A 9,657-nucleotide genomic window follows, 5' to 3' on the forward strand; every position below is an offset into this window, starting at 1 on the left:
AGAGCAGCCTGACATAGCACAAATCAAACCTGTGGAGAAAAAGCAAAGCCAAAACCCACAGCACCATGAACCCCCTCCCCTCCAGACACCTGAAGGGTTTTCCTACTTGGACCAGGCAGCTGGGAAAGGGACCATCAGGTGCTGCTGGATGGGGAGGGAGGGAGCTGGATTCCTGTGCCCTCTGTTCCCTCTCCTGGGGGGAGACCCCCATCCCCTCCCGTTGGGTTTTGTAGGGCCGAGGGTTACAAGCTGCAGCCGCAGATGCCCCGCTGCCCTCCCAGCCCTCAGGGCTCCATCGCCACCAGCTGGGAGCCGGGAGCTGCCCCAGGAACTGCTCAGGGGTGGGAGATGCTAAGCTCCCCACAGCTGCGAGAGTGAGAGCTCCCTGTTTGCTGCGGGACATGGGGGACCTGTGCCCACATCCTGTCACCCGCTTCAGCCCTCATCCTTCTTTCAGCCCCGAGATGTCTCTGTGCCATGAGGACCCCTTATTTACTGCACTCTGGTGGGCAGAGTTAAGGTACTGCATCGTGTTTAATCAGTGCCCATGAACGGCAACGTGGTAGATTTAATTTCCTTTTAACAGAGCAGAATTGTCTGCCCCCTTTCCAGTTCCACAAGCATGCATGGGCTGCAGCAGCATCGTCCCACCCGTAGCTGCCACCTGTGAACACAAACACTGCAGAGAGGAGCAGGAACCACAGAAAATATCACCAACCATGTTAAGCTCAGCACCACGTCCTCCTTCAGATGGCCCCCAAGAGAAATCATGCCAAATTTACCAAAATGTCATGAAACTCCCCCTGAACTATGGAAGCTGTTGTAGGATTTGGTGCCAGCTTTTCAGCTGCTGGCAGTTTTACTGTGCCCCAGGGACAGACCCAACCTGATCTCATCATTACAGTGCTGCTTTTGGGGCTGCCTGGGGTCTGCATTGAGCCACGGGATAGGGTGGGAGGGATGTGGGAGGCTGCAGGAGGGATGTTACGGGAGTGCTGCAATAATGCAGGAGGGATGCTGCAGGGATGAGGGAAGGAGCAGGAGGGAGGCCACAGGGATGCTGCAGGGATATCAAAGGGATGCCACAGGGGGGATGCTGCAGGGAAGTGGGAGGGGTGCCAGAGGGATGCTGCAGAGACATGGGGGATGCTGCAGGAGGCATGTTGCAGGACACTTTCCCACGGCTCTCTGACAAGCAAAGAGTGTCTGGCTCTCATGTTGACTCAAACTAGCTACTTCATTTCCCCTGAAACTTTCCGGAGAAAACAAGTTTTTAATCTCACTAGAAACCCAGGCCGCAGATGCTGGCTGCCTGGGAGGAGCAAGCAGCTCCTGTGCGCTGACAGCGGCACTCCCGGCCCCGCCAGCCACTGCCTCCGCAGGGATGCACTGCAGAATGGGGCTGCACCCATGAGGTCGAGCTGCCGGCATTCTGTACCCGGTGCAGCTGCAAACCATGGTCCCATGTCCTGTGGGATGGAGCACTGCAAATTTGGTCCCTGTGAGCTGAGTGGGGTGACCAGGCACAGCCCAGGGGCATTACTGCGCATCCCAGGTGTCAGCTGAAATGCCAAACTTCTGGCTTTCAGACTATACCTTTTTCTGCAAAAGACTTAAAAGAGGGACAGGACTCCAATTTTGACTTTGGCTAGCTTTGCAGTGAGCTCTGAGAGGGTACTGCCATGGTACATGCCTGGCGTGCTTGTAATTTTTGCCCAGCAAATCCCCCCTCCTGTTTCTGTGCCAGTTCTGGAGTCCCAGCCCCCTGTCTGCTGGTGCACCCAGAGGCCCCCGCCTGGCCACGGACCCACTTCACAAAACCAGTAGTGAATTCGGGGGACGGCACGGGGCATCGCTCACCTGTGGCCAGGCTACCATCGGATGCATGTTCTCTATGCAGAAGGGAGTGGTGGCTCGCGGCTGGCAGCAGCCCCCAAGTTACGTCTTGTTTAGGGACCTGCAGCGAATCTACAGCTGACAAGCCACCCTCCGGCACATCACGGGCTCAGGGCAGCCCCGCACTCGCTGTCAAAGCCCCGTGGCTCCCCATGCACCTTTGAGCAGGATGCGAAACTCCCTTGGCCATACATCCTGGAGAGGTGAGGGACCAGGAGGAGCAAGATGGTAAGATTTTGAGGTTAGTCAAAATGTTGCGGTAACTTAGTGGAAAGTATTTTTCTGCCGTAATCTCATTCTGATGCCTTGCCTAGGTTTTTCTTGCTGTATTAAGGAAACGCAATGAGTGTGGGAGGTGTGAACTAATGCTACCACACTGGGAAGATGGTGATGACCTGAAATCTCAAAAGGATGTTCATCAGACTCCCTGCTTTACAAGTAAAATGGAAAAAAAAAAAGAAAAAAGAAAAAAAAAAAGGAAATTATTTGTCTTTTAGAGAAAAAAAAACAGCTGCAAGACAACCTTGTCAGCAAGTGCTATTTAAGAGCTCAGACATTTGCTCATCTCTGCCAGGGACAAGCGTTAACCTTTACACGCAGCCTTTCCTCTCCCTTCCCTTTCACTCGTATGTTTTCTCCTCTGTCTGCTGCCACCACCTGCAACAAGTTGCCTTTCCCCAGCGAGAGCCCCTGCTGCTGACTGCTGCCACATCATGATGCTCCAGGAGCGTCCTCAGCCCCATGCAGCCACTAGTTTGGGGGGAACATTTCCAAGCAGCAAAACCTCCCTGTGACTCGCCTGCAGGGCTGCCTCTCTGCTCGGGGAGGTTTTCCCCAGATGCTGGGTGAGCGCAACAAGAGCTCAAGTGGTGACACAGGATCCTTGCACGAGAGCAGCCAGCGCAGGCGGGAAAATGCAACCCAGAGCTTCAGAGGCTCATCGGTGGGCAGAAGGAGCGCCTTGTGCTGCAGCTGGCTTTAACATTCTCCGAATCATGTCTTCGTCCTTCATCTGCACTGCCTAGCATATTGAAGTCAGAGGACATGAGTGCGTCTGTGTGCACCCTTTCCCCAGGCCGCAGCAATCCAGTGGCAAGCTGAGCTGTACTGCAGTCACTTAGGGCAGGGAGGGACTTGCCCACCACCCACCAGCGGATTTAATGCATTTCATAGCCTCCAAGAGGACAATGCAAGAATATTTTCACCCCAAATCCAGCTCAGTTTCTTTTGCTTTTGTAGTGATGGCAAAACAGCAAGGCCCAGTGTGTGGTACATGGGCCCTGGCTGCCTCCCACGTCCCGTCCCTGTGGTGCCACCACACCAATCGTCCCCTGCACCCCTGGAGCATTGACAGCATCCTCCGAGCACTGAGATGAGTGATGGACTTTCCATGAAATCTCACAAATTCTGCCCAGTTTGGTAGGGGCAGACACTACTAGCAACTAATGACAGCTACTGTTACGGGCTGCAGAGCTTCAAACTGGGGGGATTTTTCCTGTGGCTATGCTGCACACACAATCAGTCATGTTGCATCCCAACAATTGCATGGCCACCTGGGTCTCAGTAGCTGCTTTTCTACTACTGCGTGGTTATTCAGAATTTCGGGGCACAGCTCGTCCTGCTTCCTTCACAGCCTGGGCATAAGCCGCAGAGTGGATCATGCTTAAATTCCACGGTGGTGTTAATCAAATAGGACTTTTATTCCTTTTTTTCAAGGCATAAAATAAGATTTGACAGCATCTCCTATTCCCTTCTGAATTTTGGGTATTGCTGTTCCGTTTTCCCTTCATTTCCAAGCTTTTTTCATTCCCCCTCTTACAAATGCTAAGCAATTCAGGAAGACTACACTTACACCAGTTGGAAAAAATGCTGAGACCATGAGGCATATTGCCTGGGTTATATCAAAACATTCTGATTTTGTTTAACCAGTGCATCCATGCAGCCAGGGGAGAGGTTTCTCATTGCCCACGGACATATCCCAGGTTGGTCCAAGGAGAGATTAGCAAAGGCAGGTGCAGCAGCAAATAGGGAATCAACAAACCCATCCTAACCAGCTCCTGGCTGGCCGGCTGGGCCCAGCAGAGGTTATTTTTCCCCCAGAAACAAAACAACTTCTTGTCAAAGATAATGTAGTAAAAAGATGCATCCCTTTTGTCTTGGTTAAAGAAACAAGAAGCAAACACATGCAATGCCAAATTTAAGCCTTTGCCATTTTGGAGAGGGGAATTGCTAACAAAATTAAAACTTATCATGTCACACATCTTTCATGTGCAAGGGAGGAAGAAATAATTTTCTAATGGCTGATCCACAGGGGAAAGGCTCAGAGGGATTTCCCTGTCCTTTAGCCAGAGCATGAGGGCAGCAGAGGCAGCACAGAGGGGATCGGTGATGGCAGCCCTGTGGCACAGCCCCGGCTGCGACGTCCCCGCAGATGGAAAACAGTGCACATGGAAAATCGGAAGGAAAAGCACTGACATTGCTGAGCACAGCGGTGAGGGCCTGATCACACCCAGACACTGTCCTGGGGGCTGGCCACATCTTGAGCTGGGGATGACCAAGAGGCCACATCTGGATTGCTGTGTCGGCAGCATCTGGCGTAGGAAATTGGGTGGAATTAATAAAAGCTTTTCCACCCCGATTTTTTTCTTCTGATCCATTCCGTAGGAGTGACCTCCAGCAGCCGATGTAACCACTTCCGCACTTGGCGCGTCACCACTAAACAATCGGGGTTACAGATGTGGAAACCAAATGCAGGTGTTAAACTTTGTGGGGCTCCTCCTCAGGCTGGGCAGTGTTCTCCTCTCATCTCGGATGCAAAAGACAGTCCTGCAGTCAGACAACACGGCCAGACGCAGCGGAGAGCTGCCGGGCCACAGTAGCACTGACGTGTCTGGTGTTGTCACCACACAGGCAGAGCTACTCCAGCTGTGTGCCAGATGTGGCAGCGGGTGTTGTTCCCTGCAGGCGCCAGTGCAAAGCCAGCCCCGGAGCTCTGGGTCTGTGCAAAGAGAGAGACAAAACAGCAGCGCAGAAATAGCAGGCAGCTTCCAGGTTCAACTTAACACACCGAAACTTGAGTTCTGGGGAGATTTTACCCAGAAAAACAGCATTTCAGGAAGTTCTGTGAAGGCTGGGTTCATGCTTTAGTCCAAGATAATCGATGCAACCATCACTAAGCAAAGCTTTTTGGGCAAAATGAAGTGGACGCAGAGACAACAGGACAGGGGCTGCTCCAGGCAGTGGAGCTCAGTGCCTGCTTGGCCACAGCCTCCCTGTGCAGAGGCCAGGGAAAACCGGAGGCACTAGGAGCACAGCGAGGGCCAGGAGCCCAATCTGCTTTTCCTTAGGGATTTGGGGGCTAAGCTTGAGTTTGAGCACAGTCCTGGGTTAACAGCTATTTTATCAACACCTAGCCCTAACACAGCATAACTGCAAAGACTTTTAATGTCTAAAATAAAGGAAAAGAAAAGTAGAGTCGGTCAAGTTTTATTCATCATAGAGCGTTGCTGTTTGAGTAGTTTGTTTCTTTGAGGTTGAGGAGTTGTCAAACCTCCCCGGTTCCCTCTGATGTGTTAGCACACTTATCAAGTATGAGTAAAGCTACGTGCGAGAAGTGAAAGATTGTGGTCTTCGTAAGAACTGATATCAGAAAGCCAGCCTAAAGATGAATAGCTTAGTGTATTCACACTTCTTCAGTTGCATTTATTACATTATATTTACAGGGTAATGTATTGGTTATACTTTCTTTTTTCTTTTTTCTTTTTTTCTGCATAGTCGATCACGAATTTGAAAGACTGCGTATCTGATAAGAGAAAGATTGAAACTGGAAGGCAGCTACATAAATACAGACTCCCACGCACCCAAGATACCTCTTTAATAATCACTTCATCTTAGCACACGACTGAGCACTAGTGCACATAAACAAGGACATTTGGTGGCATTAGGAAGCTACACAGCAGCTCCTGAAGTGTTCTGCATTAAAAGGGAGCTGAATCGCATAATTGCTTTGTCCTTTTGCAAGCCACAGGGTGAAGCTCTGTTGGCTGAAAACTGCCCTGGGTGATGCCTGGGGTACCTCAGGGCCATTTCTCCAGCTGAATTTAAGCCTGTCCCTGCTGTGCAAGGACCTCGCAGACATTTTGAAGTTGATCATCCCCAAATCCCCATAGGATAAATCAGGCCAAGAAGGCCATGGTCATGCAGGTTTCTACCAGTGGACTTACCCTGGAGGCCCAAGGTCACAGACACAGAGGCATTGTGCTGTCTGACTTGCTGAGCACTGAATTGTTACAGAGGCTCTGACCACCAGGTACTGCCTGTTCCAATGGAAGAGCTGCAGGTGGCCATGGAAAGCCTGCATGTTTTCCTGGTGGTATTCCATAAGCAGCCTCTTCCTGTTTGACTTGGCCTTTCAAAATCCCTTTCCAGGTTTTCACAGGTGGTGTCCAAACAGCAGCATGATGACAAAGCTAGGAAGAGAACTGGGACCAGTTTGCACAACTGGGAGGACAGACGGAGCATGGTCAGGGGCTGAGACAGAGCAGTGCAGGAGACCTGGATATAAGCATAAGGACCGCTTTTATCTGGAGTAGGTTTTTCAGCAGAGAAGAAAGAGGGGTGCAATCCAGGCAGCCCCAGAGCCCAGCCCACAGATCGTGTGAGGAGCAGCTCTTGCATGGCTGATAAGGCCAGCAAGAGATAAGGGACAGAAGCGCTCTTGCTGCCTGTGGTCACTCAGTCTAGCCCTGCACAATCTCTCTGTATAGGAAACAATAAAACCCAGCTCTAAGCCCAGTCTCCAGCACAAGCAACTCACCACAAGTACAAGAGCATCACTATGAAGGCAGAGAAGCAATATTAGGTCCCGACCAGCACTTATAAACACACTGAGCCCCTGCAAGCCTCAGAGGTTGCAAATCAGCTGCAGCTGGAGCTACTGGCACTGCCAAGGCCACCTGGCCTTTCAGATGGTGGAGACACCAACCAGAAACCTGGCCATTACTTTCTTTCTCATATAAAGACCCACCCTCTTATCTAGAAATGACCTTCTACGACTGACATGGGATTAAGTCAGAAGACTCCTATTGGATGGGGGATTCAGTTTATGTTTGAGCATGAGCTGCTCATGGCAGTGTCTGTTCCCCTAGGTGAGCAGGGAATACGGTGCAATGCAGGCAGCAACTCATTTTGCAGATGATAAAATACCGGTAGTTTTGTATGGTTTAGAATTTTTCCTTCTGATTATTTTATAAGAACAGAAATATAGACATGATGAAATTAAAAGTAGATTTTTGAAATAGCATTGTCCTTACAGATACACCCAGAGCTATACAGTGTGCCAGACAGTGGCGTATTCTGGGTGCAGCACTTGTTTCCAGAAGTCATTGCTAACTTTTCCTATCTCGGTAATGATTCAGTTTTGGTCCTTAGCTAAAGGTCATCATTAACTCATGCTCTTAAGGGAAGACTCTGTACTCATCTCTCCATCTAACACTGCGAAGGTGTGAAAAATGGTGCATGAAACATGCAAGATTTGTTGCTGATTTTTAACGTGTACACTGTCTGGCAGCAGAGGAACGCCCTTTCCAGAGACAGAGGGATGCAGAAGCCCTTGGACCAGACCGCAGCCCCGCAGCGTGGCAGCAGCACCTGCCTCCCATGCTCCTGATGGACCAGTCCTCCCTGAGCCCACCCTGTTGCTTTTTGACCTCATGTATATTTCTGGCATCCACAGCATCCTGTGGTAACAAGTTCCACAGTTTAACCATGTGCTGCATGATATAATACTCCCTTCAGCTCGTTCTGCATTATAGAAAGCAGTGAGCGATTTTTCCCTGTTCAAATTCCACAGGACTGCCATGGTGTGCATTTAGACACCTGTAGCACATCCCTCCCAGTTACCTCTTCACGACAGGAGAATCCAGGCTCCATGACGAAGCCGTTCTGTGTCACCGCTCGCCGACATTGCCCTGCATCCGCTTGCAGGCAGGAGGAGCAGAATGGCAAATGGCAGCGTAAGTGTGGGCTCAGTGGGGCACTGGGGTGATGGGGAGCACTTATTACTGCTTTTCAATTACTCATCCTCTGTGATTTAATGTCATGACTTTTTCCTTTGTGCGTTAATTCATATTTATCATCACTGAATTGCCCCTCAGCAGTTTGTGAGTGGTGAGACCTTCTCCAACTTACCATAGCCATTTTTAGCCTTTTCCAGCCCAACTTTACAATGCCAGAACTTTTTCTCATTTCGTTATTTCCCCCATTTTCTCAACCACTTACTGAATACGTTGACTAGAAAACGGATGCAAGCAGGATGCCTCTTACATTAACACCTAAGCTGTATTTCCTAGAATCTTCTTGGGGCTTTTGAGCACTTTCCATTATGATCAGCAAGGCTGTTACCCGAAAATTTTATAGCAAAAATGGTTATATGTTTTGATTTGAGAAAAATGTCTACTGACTGTAAAGGGCAGAGGTGTGCAGAGGGGGAGAGCACTGCTTTAAAATACACCTTAAAATGACATTGGAAGTCAGAAAGTCCCTGGCTGACAAGAGCATCGCGCTGTGAAGGCAAAAGTGTCACGAAGGGCTCCAGGCTGCGCTGTGCCACCTGCAGCAGGGAGATACCACGTCCCTGCCTCCCGCTCCTCTTCCTTTCCCCTCCTATCCTCATGCCCCGCGCTCCCCAGGCATGGTCCCCGCACTGCTGCGCTGCCACCCAGGCACTTTTCCCCGCTCCGAGGCCACAGCTTTGAATCCCTGCAGACAGCAAAGGGACTTGAAGTGAAGGCTCTCATTTCCTGGGGAAGTCCTGTAACCACCAGCTTGTATGCAAAACAAAAGGCTGATATTTATACACCATCTCTTCCTTCGCTGGTTGTGCTTTCGAATGACAGTGATCGCGGCTCTGGCACGGACCATGCCGGCTGCCTGCACCGGGGAATCAGGCTCCACACACGGGGCGATGCTGGCAGCCTCCGGTATGGAGGCACATGCCAAAGGAGCAGCCACAGGCCTTGGCCCTGCTCCTGTCTCAAAAAGCCTCCAGCCTGCACGTGGGACTTAGTAATGATGCAAACCACCTTGTGCATGGAGCTGTGGCCGTCACGGTGAGGGAAACTACAGGTCTTCGGTTTTAGAAGTAAAAACCATCTCTTCCTGAGGGAGCTGGAGGATGGTGAAAGGGTGCACTGCGGAGCCAGATTTAACACTTTCTGCCTTCAAGTCTCATGCTCTGCTTTATTTCCAAATTTCACCTCTGCCATAAGAATAATCATCAGCAAAGAGTACTGGTGAGCACAGGCCTGCATTTGCCAGTGTCAATAATGATATTACATCTCTGGCGTTGGTTTATGTTTTACCATGGCTTCAATCAAAGGTATGATCTTATATGCCAGTCATTGCTGAACCAATCTTTTGCCTCTGACCCGTCCATTCTGGTAGGCAGTTAAAAAATCAGAATATGTTTTTGAAGGGATACAGGCAAGTTCATGGGGCTTGGATCTCTTACCACGGATGGACAGTATATGTAATAAAACATGCAAGACATGCAAACTGTCTTTTACTTCCCTGCCACTTGGGCCTGAGCCCAATTTTATCCGTAAAACCTCCCTGTGGTGTTCAGGTCGGATATGCAAAGCTTCTGGATTTAGAGAGTTTCTCAGCACCCAAAACTGCTGCTGTGGAATTGAACTCGGTGAACCCCAGTGCCTAGAGCCGGTGGGCAGCAGAGGAGTGCCCCTGCCTCCTTCCTCTGCCGTG

The 9,657-nt window shown here is 50.4% G+C and overlaps 1 long non-coding RNA gene across 1 annotated transcript in view; it reads right to left on the bottom strand.

Moving 5' to 3' along the window:
• The window catches only part of LOC308182243, a 76,254-nt gene extending 75,473 nt beyond the window's left edge, over positions 1-781 (bottom strand). The window contains exon 1 of the long non-coding RNA XR_013941723.1: positions 107-781. This is a non-coding gene — a long non-coding RNA (uncharacterized lncRNA). The remainder of the gene's footprint in view (positions 1-106) is intronic.
• Positions 782-9,657: the final 8,876 nt, after the last annotated feature.

This window comes from Anser brachyrhynchus, assembly GCF_964034855.1.
Source record: "Anser brachyrhynchus genome assembly, chromosome: 23".
NCBI lineage: Eukaryota > Metazoa > Chordata > Aves > Anseriformes > Anatidae > Anser > Anser brachyrhynchus.